The 14,627-nt window shown below is 37.1% G+C and overlaps 1 long non-coding RNA gene across 1 annotated transcript; it reads right to left on the bottom strand.

The window, feature by feature from the left end:
* Positions 1-2,547: 2,547 nt before the first annotated feature.
* LOC117096663 lies at positions 2,548-14,215 on the bottom strand. Its single transcript, XR_004442575.1, has 3 exons — positions 13,980-14,215; positions 11,563-11,739; positions 2,548-2,950 (listed from the first exon to the last, which is right to left on the bottom strand). It is a non-coding gene; the product is annotated as an uncharacterized LOC117096663 (long non-coding RNA).
* Between the last annotated feature and the right edge of the window lie 412 nt (positions 14,216-14,627).

Below are 14,627 nucleotides of genomic sequence, written 5' to 3'. Positions count from 1 at the left end.
TGCTTCAGTAAATTCTAGGTCATAATGAATGAATCAAATATACATACACATATGTGCACACATGCATGTACACACAGACACACACCCACCCCCACCTTGGGCAAACATTATGTTTAAAGACAGTGAACTGTAGTTCATAAAAAGAAACATAATACCATATGTAATCATAGCTGAACATAATAGAGAGTTCTTCTTGTTAATATATACAGTAGTTCTAATCCTCTTCTTATTGTACCTCCCCTAAGATAAGAAGCAGCAGGCCTGATTTCTAGTCCTGAAATTCACTAACCAGAGCTATCACCTCTGTATTAAATACCACTGTAGAGATAATCACTTCCTGTTTTAAAGTTGTGTTCCAGTTTTGATACTTACGGTTGGAACTTATTTTAGAATCATATAATTCTTAATAGGAAAAAAATGGAGTGGTATAAAGATCTTGTAGAAATCTTTAAAATAATGAATTTTCCGTTTTGTTTTTGGATCAGCTAAATTTATAGGGCAGGGATTTCTTCAGTGATCTGTATTTGAATAATGGGGTGGAGTGAGCAGGGCATGAATCAAGCCCAAATATTCCTCTGGGATTAAATGAGGGGTGTTTTCTCTTCCAGTCACAAGCATGTGTACTTGGTTATAAAAATAAAATAGAATACACAAATTAATGAAAAATTTTCAGCACATCTGGGAAGGATTTTCAGATGCTGAGTTGCAGGAGCATACCACTTGAGAACCACCGACACAATAAATTATATAAATAGGACGAAGAGCAAGATTTAAAGAAACTGTCCAGTGTTCATTGATTGTGCTTCTGCAGCATGTTTCATACCAAGAAAGAAATAAAATTTAATTAAAACAATATTATGTGAGGGATGTTGCTCATATGATTTTTGCCAAACGTAGGCATACACACTGTAATTGCATTTATCAGTTGATGTCCACAGAAATTGTATCTCTACCTAAGACAACTTTCCTGGATTCTTTAACCCTAGGTTTCAGGAAAAACCAACAAAGAAACCAACAAAATGATCAGACACCATTTTTCATTCAGGAAAATCCCTTGTACCATGGGCTGAGATGGAATTGTTTCAGTAGAGTGGTTTTAGCTACACGAGTTTTATTAGATTTGAAAAGTCATGATCTACCATTTTCCTGGGAAGGAAAAAATGTATTAGGACTATGTTTAGTTCCAAGAAATCTCAACAATGAGTTAAATCAGTAAAAGATTTATCTGTCTCTTGCAACAAGCTCATGAATAGGAAGATCAAGATTAGTACTGTAGCTCAAATGTCATCAAGGTCCAGATTTCTTCTGTATTACAATTGAAACCAACTCTAAAATGTGGCTTTAATTTTCACAATTGCGGGATGATTGTTCCTCCAGGCATCCATCTGGAAGGAAGGCAAAGGAACTAAGACAGGGGCCCCCAAACCCTGGGCTGCAAACCATTACTGGTCTGTGGCCTGTTAGGAACTGGGCTGCACAGCAGGAGGCAAGCAGCGGAACCAGCAAGCATTACTGCCTGAGCTCTGCCTCCTGTCAGATCAGCAGTGGCATTAGATTCTCATAGGAGCATGAACCCTATTGTGAACTGCACATGTAAGGTATCTAGGTGGCATTCTCCTTATGAGAATCTAAGGCCTGATGATATCTGAGGTGAAACAGTTTCATCCCAAAACCATCCCCCAGCACCCTCCTGCCCATGGAAAACACTGTCTTCCACAAACTGGTCTCTTGGTGCCAAAAAGGTTGGGGACCGCTGAACTAAGGGACAAATCCAGTCATTTTATCTTTTTATAAAGCTTTCTTTGAAGCCCCAACCAGAGGCTTCCATCAATTTTAATGTTGGCCAGTCTGGGATTACATGGGGACCTTTATTTGCATTGGAAGCTACTGAAGGACGGTTTTTAACTTGATACATTTCTGGTTAATTGCCACAGCCATTAAGTAAGAAAAGGGAGCCAGACACGGTGGCTCACGCCTGTAATCCCAGCACTTTGGGAGGCTGAGGCAGGTGGATCACCTGAGGTCAGGACTTCAAGACCAGCCTGGCCAACATGACGAAACCCCACCGCTACTAAAAATACAAAAATTAGCTGGGCATGGTGGCAGGAGCCTGTAATCCCAGCTACTCAGGAGGCTGAGGCACGAGAATTGCTTGAACCTGGGAGGCAGAGGATGCAGTAAGCCGAGATCGTGCCATTGCATTCCAGCCTGGGGGTCAGAGTGAGACTCTGTTCCAAAAAATAAATAAAGAAAGAAAGAAAAGGGATGTGGATATTGGAAAGGCATCAATCAGTGTCTGTTATAGCTAGTGACTATTATAAACAAGATCTGCTATTCTCTCACAACCTTCTCCCACGTACTCTTCAAATTACATACACACACATACACATACACATGCCACTTTATTCTGCTCACTTACATTCAGCTTCTATAAATATCCTCAGTAGATTCATTTCATGAAAAGATAAATTTTTTTTGAGGAACATAACAATATAGATGTTATTTACCCAACTTTCTATGTGTCTAAATCAAGTACTGAGAAGTTATGAGATTTCAATAATTTATTTAGTTAAGATTGAAATGAAATGAATTTCTGAATGTCCTAACTAGCTTTGCAGACTTTTCCCAGAGTTGATCAAAAGTCAATGTTCAATTGAATGTATCTGAGTCAATAAACATTTGTTGAGCATCAGCAATCTGCCAGGTCTGTGCTAAAGTTAAGAAGAAGAGTAAGACTAAATATCTCCCTTTGGGAGAACCCGGTACAAAAAAACAGGCATGTGAACACATAACTACAATAGAGGAAGATGTAAGCACAAGTTAGAGGGTGGCACAGTGGAAGAATACTTAATTCTACAGGGAGAGAAAGGCAGGACAAACTTCTCTGAAGACTTGATATCCGAGTTGAATTCATCCCCATGTTTGTTGATTCTAGTGCATTTTCCACAACCTACAAATGAAAATTAAAAAGTGGCAATAAGAGACGTACTTACAATAATATTTTTAAATATATTTTTGAATAAGAATACAACACAAAGTATGGATCTGAATATTAATGGAATATTTGGACTACTGTTTTAGCTTACCCAGAATGCATTCTGTTATTTTCACAGTTTATTGTAACTTCATAAATATAGAACATCTCACAATATGTTTGTGCCTACTGAAAAGCAAACAGCAAAGTATCTAATAATCCAAGAAATTGTTGTTTACAAAATATGCTAGACATTTTCACAATGATCTTCAGAAATATTTAAATTCTTATTTGTTTCCTATACTCATTATTTGAGAATAAGAGAGATTAAATATTTTTAACTATCTCTACCACACGATCATGGTCTAAACTATAGAAGTGTGTTGTGGCAGTATACTGGAATCTCTTGATGATCAAGCTATACATTCCTGAAGGTATATACACCCATTTCAGAGTTTCATGGGGTGGAATTTCACGGCAGTCCTTAATGACTGTAAATTAGGATACTTCCTTCTCTTTCAATGATTCATTATTTTCATCGCCATTTTAACTCAAGACATCTTGCCCAAGACCCAATTCTGTTCTGCCTAGAAAAATGTACCAAAGTGTTTTCAAATATTCTATTCCTTTAATTCTCACGATATCCCCCAAAATGAGCCATTTTATGTGGGTTTTGTGAACCCAAGACATTTGGCTAAAGTCACAGATCTTGGTTTTCCCACCTTAATTCCAGTTCTCTTTCCGATACTTCCCACAAGTCTTCACTAGGTCAGCAAGGGCACGGGGCGGGGGCGGGGGGGATACTATAGGGTACACTGTATGATACAGTCAATTTTGGTACAGTCAATTGACTGTATGGCACAGCTAAGTTTTAATTGCTAGTGTAGCAGGACAAGCTGCAGACAAAACCCCTCAGACACCGAGTTAAAGAAGGAAGGACTTTATTCGGCCGGGAGCTTCGGCAAGACTCACGTCTCCAACAACTGAGCTCCCTGAGTGAGCAATTCCTGTCCCTTTTAAGGGCTCACAACTCTAAGGGGGTCCACGTGAGAGGGTCATGATCAATTGAGAAAGCAAGGGGTACGTGACGGGGGCTGCATGCACCGGTAATTAGAATGGAACAGAACAGGACAGGGATTTTCACAGTGCTTTTCTATACAATGTCTGTAATCTATAGATAACAGAACCAATTAGGTCAGGGGTCCATCTTTAACTACCAGGCCCAGGGTGTGGCACTGGGCTGTCGGCCTGTGGATTTCATTTCTGTCTTTTAGTTTTTACTTGTTTTTTCTTTGGCGGCAGAAATTCGGCATAAGACAATATGAGGGGTGGTCTCCTCCCTTACTAAAACAACAGGTATTTTCTGTTATTTCACTTAAGAAAGTTCTACTAGGTATTCTCTAAAGTGATTTGCTGCTCGAATAATCTTCCACTCCATAAGCCTGCATTTGCTGAGCTTCCTTCTTCAGCCAGGCTCCTCAGGAGTTCCTAATGTTTTAAGTATAGTATGCATTTCAATAATCCAGGAGTCTTTATTAAGCACCTACTTATGTTTCCAGCACTCTGCTAAGAAAAAGGCGACAAGAAAACTTTCGGTTTCTGCCTTCTAGAATGATTACAGTTTATTTCATTGTTAATATAAGCATCATAATGGCAGGGACTTAAGTAAACTCTGTGTTTTTAATGCCTAGAACAGTACCTGACATTTAATAGTTTTTAAATAAGCAAATGCAGGTATATATGTAATATGCAAGTGAATTTTTAAGACCAGACAGTATATGATGGGTGTAACTGTGAAGAAGCAAATATAGCCAGTATGCTATAGAGTGTAAAATTCTATGCCCAGTCACCCAAAGATTATTCAAACAGGTATTAGGGACATTACTGGGACAACTAATAATTCCTGGCAGGCGTCATAGCCATAGTAGAGAAAAGCTATAGTGGAGAAAAGCCATACCCCTTCTGGGCTGCTGTATAGCAAGAATTTTAACATAAATTTTTAGCTATTTAAAAACTTTAGAACATTTTTTTTTTCAAACAATAATATGTGCTCACAGGCATGAAAGTAACAACACCTGAGACTGATGCATTTATAAACATGATGACAACATCTGAGTAAGTGGAGTTAGAAGAGAATTAGGCCCTCAGAAAAGGAAAATAAGAACTTCTAGTCAAATAAAAAGAGAGTAGATTAGAAATAATAGAGACCATTATCTTAGCTAAAATTGGTGCAAGTTTCTGGGCTTGGGTTAATGTGAACTAAATTAAATCTGATAGCATATCAATTAAAGTTATGTGAAGTTTGAGTACATACTGCAAGTTTTATAAGAACTGTTGGTTATTTTCATTTACCAGTATAGGTTTAATCATTCTCAACCAATTATCTTTGTCTTCAAAATACGAGCCTTTATGTGTGTTTATATAGACACGATTTTAGTTTAGACAAACCTTGCCTGGCTATTACGTGAAGGCATCTTTCTCAGAATGTTGCCTCAAAAGCTGTAACATTAACTAAAATTTACTAAGCATTTTCCTTATTCAGGCAGAAAAAGAAACTGAGGCACAGAGAGTTTGCCCAAGGCCACATAATCAGCAAGTGGTAGGTTAGATCTGAACTCAGGAAGTCTGACTTCATAGCTGATGTTCTAAACAATTAAACAATGTCTGTCTTGGTCTACTGCTTGTGATGCAAATACAGTCAAAGTTCAATTTATACAAATGTGTTTTACCTTCGTGATGAAACTTCTATAACATGAGTTTAATTCTAGAATGATATCCCCTTGCTATGTTATATGAACTACTTTGTATCTCACAATGGCATCAGTTGCCTATCTAGGAAATATGATTTAAATACTAGTCTGAAATCAACAAGATGGTAAATCTAAGGAGTTGGGAGGGGGGAGCAAGTATATATGATAATTTTAAACTCCACCCTGAAGAAGATATAATGGAAGTTGAACTAATAAAAATCCAGTTGACTTGATCTTTTAATTTTCCAGGAAAACAATCAAGAAAAGTGAGAACCTTTCAATAGACGTCCACGCAGAGGGGGCATGAAATTGCAAAACTAAAAACACAGTTAAATAGGATGACTTCTCAAGAGAAGTAAAAACTCTAGTGAAATAGCAATTAAAAAGGTATGAAAAAGTATATTGGGGTAATGAGATAGAAGGTTTTAGGAAGTCCTCAACGAAGATATTCTCCAGGCTTTGACCTTTCTTGTCGACCGTTTGAAAACTTTATCATGCAAGAGAATCACCTTGTTAAAATACAAATTGCTGGCCATCATCCCCAGATTTTCTGATTCAGTGGGTCTGAGGTTTGGCCCAAGACTTTATATTGCTAACAATTTCCCAGGTGACAATATTGCTGGTACAGGGACGACACTTTAAGAATCACTGCTTTACAGTAATTGTTCTCAATACATATACAACCATCAGAAGGAGTATTCTCTAAAATGTCTACATTGTCAAGATTATGCCTTTATAATTAGTAACAAAGTATAGGCCAGAAAGAAAGGCTGGAGTTACTAAATCCACTTGAACCATTGCAGAAAAAAAGAAAAAAAAAAAAATCTACCCAAAGGCATGATCAACTCTAGGAGCAAAAAGTAATCTGTTTGTTGAGGACCCCTCAATCAACATATTAAAAGGATACTTAACTAGACTACAGACTCTAACCACCCTGTTTACTCTTAGCTAACACTCTCATCAATAAACTAGTGAGAGAGAACCCACCCCATATTTACTGCAATTATAGGTAAAACATATATATCAGTTACAATTACTCAGACTTTATCCCATATGCAATGGTGAGTCCTGGAGACTTTTAAGCAGGAACATGATCTATTAGACCTGAATCATAGGAAATAAAAATAAATATCGTCTTCTCCAGTTGAAAATAATACTCAATTCAGACTAGCTTCAGCAAAATGAGAAGTATATTATCTTGGATACCAGTAGTAACTTAGAAAATTCTTTCATAGTTTTATCTACCTGCTCAAAAAATACTACCAAGAATTTCCCAAATTTGTCTAGTGTTTTGAGTCTGACTCTGATTTGCCATGCTCTAGTCTACTGTCAGCCTGAACCAATCCCTATGGCCTGGAGCATATGCTACTCTCACTGACCAGAATAGGTCAAGTGCCCTCCTTTATAGCCAAGGGTAGGCTAGTTCCATCCAAACCACGTGGAGAAAAGCGAGAGTGCAGAGAGGTGGATTCCACAGGGAAAAAGAGAAGAAGTAGTAAAAATAAGGGTTGCTAATGTCACAATCCTTGCGATAAACATGTTTAAGTCTGTGTGTTTAACCCAACTTACGCCATGCTGGTTTGATCATGGACTCCTTATGAATGATCACTTGAACATTGTTGCTGCATGGATTACAGTGTGGGACCTTGCTTGAGATATACTGATATGCCATGAGATACCAACCCCTTAGTTTCAGGAAATTGGAAGGTTGAGTTGGTCAGAGCCACAGATCCAGTCACCTTGGAACATGATCGGCCCTGCCCACAGTCCCAATTCTCCTCTAGTTTACCCTATGTCTTAGTCTGTTCAGATTGCTATACTATAGACTGGGTGGCTTAAAAACAACACAATATTTTCCTCCTAGGTCTGGAGGTTGGAAAGTCCAAGACCAAGGGACGATAGGTTCCGAGTTTCCTGAGGGCCCACTCCTTTAGAAATAGCTGTCTTCTCACTGAAATATCATACGGCAGAAGGAGCAAGGAGTCTCTTTTAGGCCACCTTTATAAGGGCACTTACTCCATTGACGAGCACTCCACCAATATGATTAAGCTGCCTCCCAAAGGCCCCACCTTCTCACCCCATTACCTTGGGAGTTATCTTTACCTCCAAGGGGGTACAAAAATATTCGGACTATAGCACCCCAGGATCACATAGTTATCTTTTTGTTTTCTCATATGTCTGGACATGAAAGAGTTTGGAAAACATTGCTCCAGCAAACAAAGTAACACAGGTCACGTATTTTCCAATTACTCCTATAATTATCCCAGTGGAAAGAGCTTCTTGGTATTTCAAAGTCAAAATCATGTATACACAACTAGCAGCCTTAACTGTTATGCTGTTACCCAAGTGAGGTAGATAATAAATCTCTTATAAAAGTGGCTTACACTTTCTCAAAAGGAGAAGGAGAAAAAGAAAAGTGAATAGAGATGACAGAGACAGGATAATCGGTCTCCCTCACTATCCGTGCCTCAGGTACTTGAGTGATTGAGGGCTGCTTGCTTCTACTTTGCATACAACTTGCTTGAGGTCAAGTTTCAATGGCTACCAAAGGCTTGCCAAACACCACCTTCAAAACAGACCTAAACAGAGGTTCCTTCAAAACAGTTACGCCAGCCTTCACAACAGTAACTCAAAAATAATTCTTTCCTTGAAAAACCCAAGCTAAAAATGATAAGAACCCTATACCTTTCAATCCTCTATTACGAACAGTGCAGGGAATAAATGCTCTGGGACTGAATTTGATATAGTTATGGTGCAATTGTTTAGTTAGTTTTAAGGACATGGATTTAACTCAAGCTCGGAAATCAGCTTGTCATCTTCCCCTGGCTCCACAAAAGCCTGAGCAGAGTATATCATCCACTGGTTTGAGACAATTCTGGCAAGAGTCCAGTGAGAAAATATTGCATGCCAGGTTCATGCTCAGTTATCTACAGTGTTTCAACCAAAATTCTTTGAATTAAAAAAAAAAATGGGAGGGGACTCATAAAATGATAACCAACATTACATTTAGAAGAAATTTTAGCTTTCAAGAGCCTCATTGCGGAATCACACAAAAATGATTTTAAAAGCCAAGTCTGGGAGTGAGACATACAGTTCTGGGTCTTCAACAAATTCTGACAAGATTTCACACACTGTCAGAGAGGTTCTTTTTTCTTGCCCAGCTTCCCTGCAGTGGGAGAGGGGACAGAGCCAATGCCCCAACCTCCCTGCACTTGGGGAGCCACTTTGACCCAATTCCAGAAGCCCAAGGGCTGTCCTTAATTAGCATTGTAATTTATATTGCACAATTATGCAAATTGGGTACATAAACAAAATTATCCTTTCAGTTTGGCTTTGCTACCCGAGAAATGCAAAGCCAGTTAAAGATAAGAATAAAGAAAACAGAATACATTTGCCTTAATGCAATGCACCATTTCCTAATTTATCCTTTCTTTTGTTTTACTCTTTTACTTTGCACTTAGGGTTTTTAAAAAATTTTTCTTTTCCCTTCTTTTTTGTTCTTCTTTTTATGCTTTTCTCCCCTTTATATATACTTGGCTCTTTTTCCTTGAGAAATTTTCCATCTCATTAATTCTCCTGCAGCAATTCATAACTCTTTGGTGGCATTCCTTTGTTTTTTGATATGACTACTACCTGACTGTCTATAGTTTCCCTTTTTTGTTCCCCCCTCCCAGATTCTCTCCTTTCTACTGGCATCCTTTTCCATTTTACTCCATTTTCCTCAGTAAGGTTGACTTGCTTTTATACCTGTGTGATGTTCCTTGCCAGATATCTAGCAAATGCCCCCAGGATCCAATCATTTTTTTCCTAAGAAAGCTGAAAATAAGCATGGAAAATAACAGAGCTTGGAAGATAGGAAACTTTAAAATACAAAGCCCAGTGAAATCTACCTGGAAGCCAATGCCTAGAGGCAAGAGACAGTAATTCAAATAAGTGTTACTATTAGGTAATCAATCAATGAATTCAGCATAACAAAGATCACTTTCAAACGCTGGAAAGTTATTCATATCTCAATTGAGCTAGCCCTTTTAAACAGCCTTAAAATTGTATAAATGATAAGAAAATTTAAAATATGGAAAACTGATAGAAAATAAATCTAGATAAAGCTGGTTTTGGAAGAGCAGTGGCTACTGTGATTGACAGTGGGGGGACTGACTGTTAAGGGGATTTATAGCAGAAATACTTGAGCAGAATTGTGAAGAGAATAGAACTGTGCATTGCTTTATCTGCCCAGAACCACAGCTCCCATGGGAAACACCACCTCATTCTTCAACCTTCTGGCTGCAGCAAAAGCTGTCAAATTAAAACATAACCCAAAGGGTACCTAACCCAACTTGAGAAAATCATAGCATCCTCCCTTTGGCTATAACTTTTTCCACATGAATAACATTCAAATGCTTTGCAGAGCCTCCTATATATAACTTTAGTCCCTATCTGCCTCCCTGCCTCTAACTTATTTCCTACATTTTTCCCATTTACTTACTAGGTTCTAGCCATCCTGGCTGCCTAATATTCTCAGCTCATTGCATTTATACCTTTCATCCTTTCTGCCTGCCATCATTTTCCTGATTTTTTGATGGCTGTTTTTTCTTGTCATCTGGGTCTCTATTTAGATGTTATCTCAGATAAATATTCTCTTACATATCTAATATTGACCTCCACTCCTCTACCCCATCAATCATTTGCTATGTATTACCTTGTTTTAATGTAGTACTATTTGAAATTAGCTTATGTATTTCTCTTATACGTGTATTTGCCTCTTGGATATTTATTATATATTTTAACTCACTTATTCCCTGTCTCTCTATATAGAATATAAGATCTTGTTTGTCTGGTTCACTGCTGGATTCACAGTACTACAGATAGTGTCAGACATATAAAACAGTCTCAAAATATTATTGATTTAAGAAAATGAATAGATAATAGTTTTAGAATGCACAATGACCTAAACTTAGCCAAAGTTTTCCATCCCCACAATTAGTGTTGTTTGTGATTAGAAAAAAAAAAAAAGAGTCAAGCAGTCAAGCATCTCTTTTTGGGCATTGACTATTTGGACTAAAAGATATAAAGCTCACAGTAGCTATGGTTTCCACTAAGTGGACTAAGTGAGTAAGACACTGCGGGGCGGGGGTGGGGATGGGGGTAGAGCGGGGGTGGAGGGAATGGGTGGAGTGTGGTGGAAGGTGGTGAGGTGGCTGGGGCAGAGGTGGAAACAAAGTTTGGTCAGTCTTCAGTCCCTGGTTTCTGATATTCCTGAGGCCCAGCGGCATTCCTGTGCTTGGTTTCTATGAAACCCCTCATAGAAAGGGGGAAGTACCTTCAGGGTACTTCTATGATTTCTGCTTTTTCCTAAACTGATATAAATTGCTTTTTAACCTTTTGTAATCCATAAAAGTAACATATAACAACATGAAACAACATTATAACATTATGATTAGGAAGTTAAAATCGAGGACAAAATTAGAATTTGAATCAAGGTTCTGCTATTAATCTGTGCCATGGAGGACCAATTTATTAATTTATTAATCTCTTCGAAGTTTATCTTCTTTATTTAAAAAAAAGCAATAATAGAACCTATCTGATAAAGGCATTAGAAGGGTCAAATGTAATTATATATGCAGAGTTCTTAAAATGCCTGAATATATAGTAAGTTCTTAATTATGGAATTTTAATGTTACAGCCTGGCCAAAGGGTGAAAGTCTGCCTTAAATTGGTATTTCAAACCTACCCTCATTGATGTCTCTTATTTTCTGTGGCACATTCTGCATTCCCATTTATTTTAGAATATTTCCTAGACTCCTGTTATGTTCAGTATGTATTGAGAGTTGCACTTTATACCTTATTCCATGAAAATTTATGCACATCTCATTTTTGATGTATCATTGTTTGCTAGATGTCCACAATAGGGCATTTGTGAATAAATAAAATACTTGGTGCTGTGAAATTGGGGACATGATTGATATGGACTGATCCTCTTCAAGTGTAGCTTGGTAAGTGCCAGGCAGGTATCCCATTCTGTGAAGAGAAGAGTAAATTCACAAGTTGAGATCCTATAAAACAAACAGCTGAAGGTTGCCCCTCCTACTTCTCTTGGTCATGGTCCTCACTGCCTATTCTAAAATGTAGGTTGTTACAATAAGAACTAAGAGCTGTACAAGAACATGAACCTGGAGAGGGGCTTGGACTAGATCAATCTTTGTGGATGAAGTGTGAGATACCACTTTGCTGCTCCATGGTAAAGGCCTATAGCCTAACGTCTAGTCTGCAAACATTCTGTAAGTGAGCTCCACTCTCACCACATTAATAAGCAAGATGTGTCACAACAATGGGGTATGGTGGTGGGGGTATTTGTGGGGAACAGGCATGTCCCAAGACCAATCAGACTAAAATCCAAGGAGCGATGAAGGATAGGATAAGCAAATGTAGCAGAGAGCAAATACATGTAGTTTCTTAGCTACCATGTATTTCCTAAAAATGTAGAAGTTTTCAAAATGTAATTTTATAAAATAAAGTCAAAAGTATGCAAGTAAAAAATTTCTAAAACCTACATGAAATTTAATAAACAATATTGATTTTTAAATTGTTGATATGTTTTAATATGTTCCCTCTCCCTAACCAAAATTGTAAATCAGATTTTGCTTAGTGACAGAATAAGATCTCTACTGGGCTTGCAATTCCCAGACAAGATTTAGGAAGAGATAATGGGGAAGGGGAAAAAATGCAAGACAAAAAGACTAGGTATTTTTTAGTATAGTAGATCAGAGTAGATTCATAGGAGATTGAACACTTTGGTTTTCTGCCAAAATTTGGATGTGGAATTCAGAAAAAGACCAGATTATGTGTGCTATATTTTTTTGTTTACATCCAAGTTGTGTGTGTGGAATTTTGTGACTCTTCCAATCCAGCAATAACCAGGTAAAATATGTAATGGAAAAAAATCTTTCTAATTTTCCCAAAAAGCATAAACTTGTCGGAAGTATATTAAAACATATGTATTAGTCCTATAAGAAAACTTGAATACACGGAGAGAGAATGCCGTTACATAAGGTCAAATATTATAAATTGGTTATTGAAATCATCTATGTATTACTAAGATAAAGTAGTAATGCATTATTAGGTATTGTTTTAACATCCTATACAAATTATATTTGCTAGCGTTTCTTCAAGAAATTTGCAATTACCTTCTTAAGCATTACCTTCAGTATTTTTAAAAAATTTTCTGCATGTTGTATTCTTTCTCATTTTTTTCTTGCTTCTTACTCCTTGTAAAATATTAAAGAATTTTTTCTTTAAAAATATTAGTTCTGTGATTTACTTGTTGATTTTCCAATTTCTCAAATTCAATTATATTTGAGTTCCTTCTAAGTTTCATCTTTGCTTTATTGTAGTCCAGTTAAGTTCCTGTGATAAAGACATGATTCTTTTACATTTTGTTTTAATAGACTGTTAAAGCCTATGAATTTGTCTCTAAGAACAGCTTTGGTGATACATCAGTGTTAAAATGTGGTGCTGTAATTTAGTAGGTTCCTAAATGGCCTACAATTATGGTTTAGTTTCCTTTCTGTCCCAACAGTTATTTAGGCAAATGGTTTGCTTATTTTAATGTTGTTATTGATTTGTTGTTTGTTTTTAATATTTTGGGGGAATGTTTTTATGAAAACATTACTTTTTTTGTATTATTAAGTTGTGACCTTATGTAATTCCTGAAATTTCTGTTATTTATTATTATTATCTTGTTCTTAATGAATACTAGTCTATTTTGGTGAATAAATCATAGATGCCTGAAAAATGTGTAGTTCTGTTTGTAGGGTACAAATCATTTTAAATAACAGTTATTAACTTTGTCTTTTATTGCCTTGATTTTAGTTATTTAAATGATATGATTTTTGACTAGTGATTTGATAAGTATACACAATGTTTATATTTTATATTTATTTTGTATGTCTCCTTAAAGTGTCTACATATGTTTCTTATACTTTATACCTGTGTTAGTATCAAAGCCAAGAATGAAGCAACATAGTTGTCCCTGCCCAGTTAGGACAAAAATATTAATACATCTTTCCTTCTGTACTCCTTTTATTCCTCCTCTTCACATTCACATTCCCTTTCTACTTTTTGCCAATATAATCTATATTTTAACATCAAATTATTGTTGATTTGTAAATCTGTTTTAAATATTTAAATCTTTTATTTTGCCAATGATTTTCACATTTGTACTTATTCTAAACATATTACTTGTGATTCTATAAACCTACCTTTGCGTTGGTTCACCACTGTGTCCCTGTCCCCTACACAGAGCCTGGCACGTCATATGCTCTCTGGCATTCTGTTAGGGATGCACTGCAGACTAACAGGAGAAAGAAAATATGAACTTAAACCAAATGAAACATTAACTCTCATAATAAACATTGCTTCTGTTAGCATATTACCACCAAGATTATGGTAAATCCATAGAGTGGATTTTACCATGATAATCCCATCTCTGCATAGTCAAAACATTAAAAGACACACTACTCAAGATGAAAACTTGACGATTTCCTGTGTGTTAATACTCTTTTTTTTTTTTTTTTTTTTTTTTGAGACAGAGTTTCGCTCCTGTTGCCCGGGCTGGAGTACAATGGCAGGATCTTGGCTCACCGCAACCTCTGCTTCCTGGGTTCAAGCAGTTCTTGTGCCTCAGCCTGTCGAGTGGCTGGGACTACAGGGATGCACCACCATGCCTGGCTAATTTTGTATTTTTTAGTAGAGACGGGGTTTCACCATGTTGGTCAGGCTGGTCTTGAACTCCTTACCTCGGGTGATCCCCCTGCCTCGACCTCCCAAAGTGTTGAAATTACTGGCCGGGCGCGGTGGCTCAAGCCTGTAATCCCAGCACTTTGGGAGGCCGAGACGAGCGGATCACG

This window comes from Trachypithecus francoisi, unplaced genomic scaffold (assembly GCF_009764315.1).
Source record: "Trachypithecus francoisi isolate TF-2019V2 unplaced genomic scaffold, Tfra_2.0 Lachesis_group14, whole genome shotgun sequence".
Lineage (NCBI taxonomy): Eukaryota > Metazoa > Chordata > Mammalia > Primates > Cercopithecidae > Trachypithecus > Trachypithecus francoisi.
This window is presented reverse-complemented; position numbering and strand designations above follow the sequence as displayed.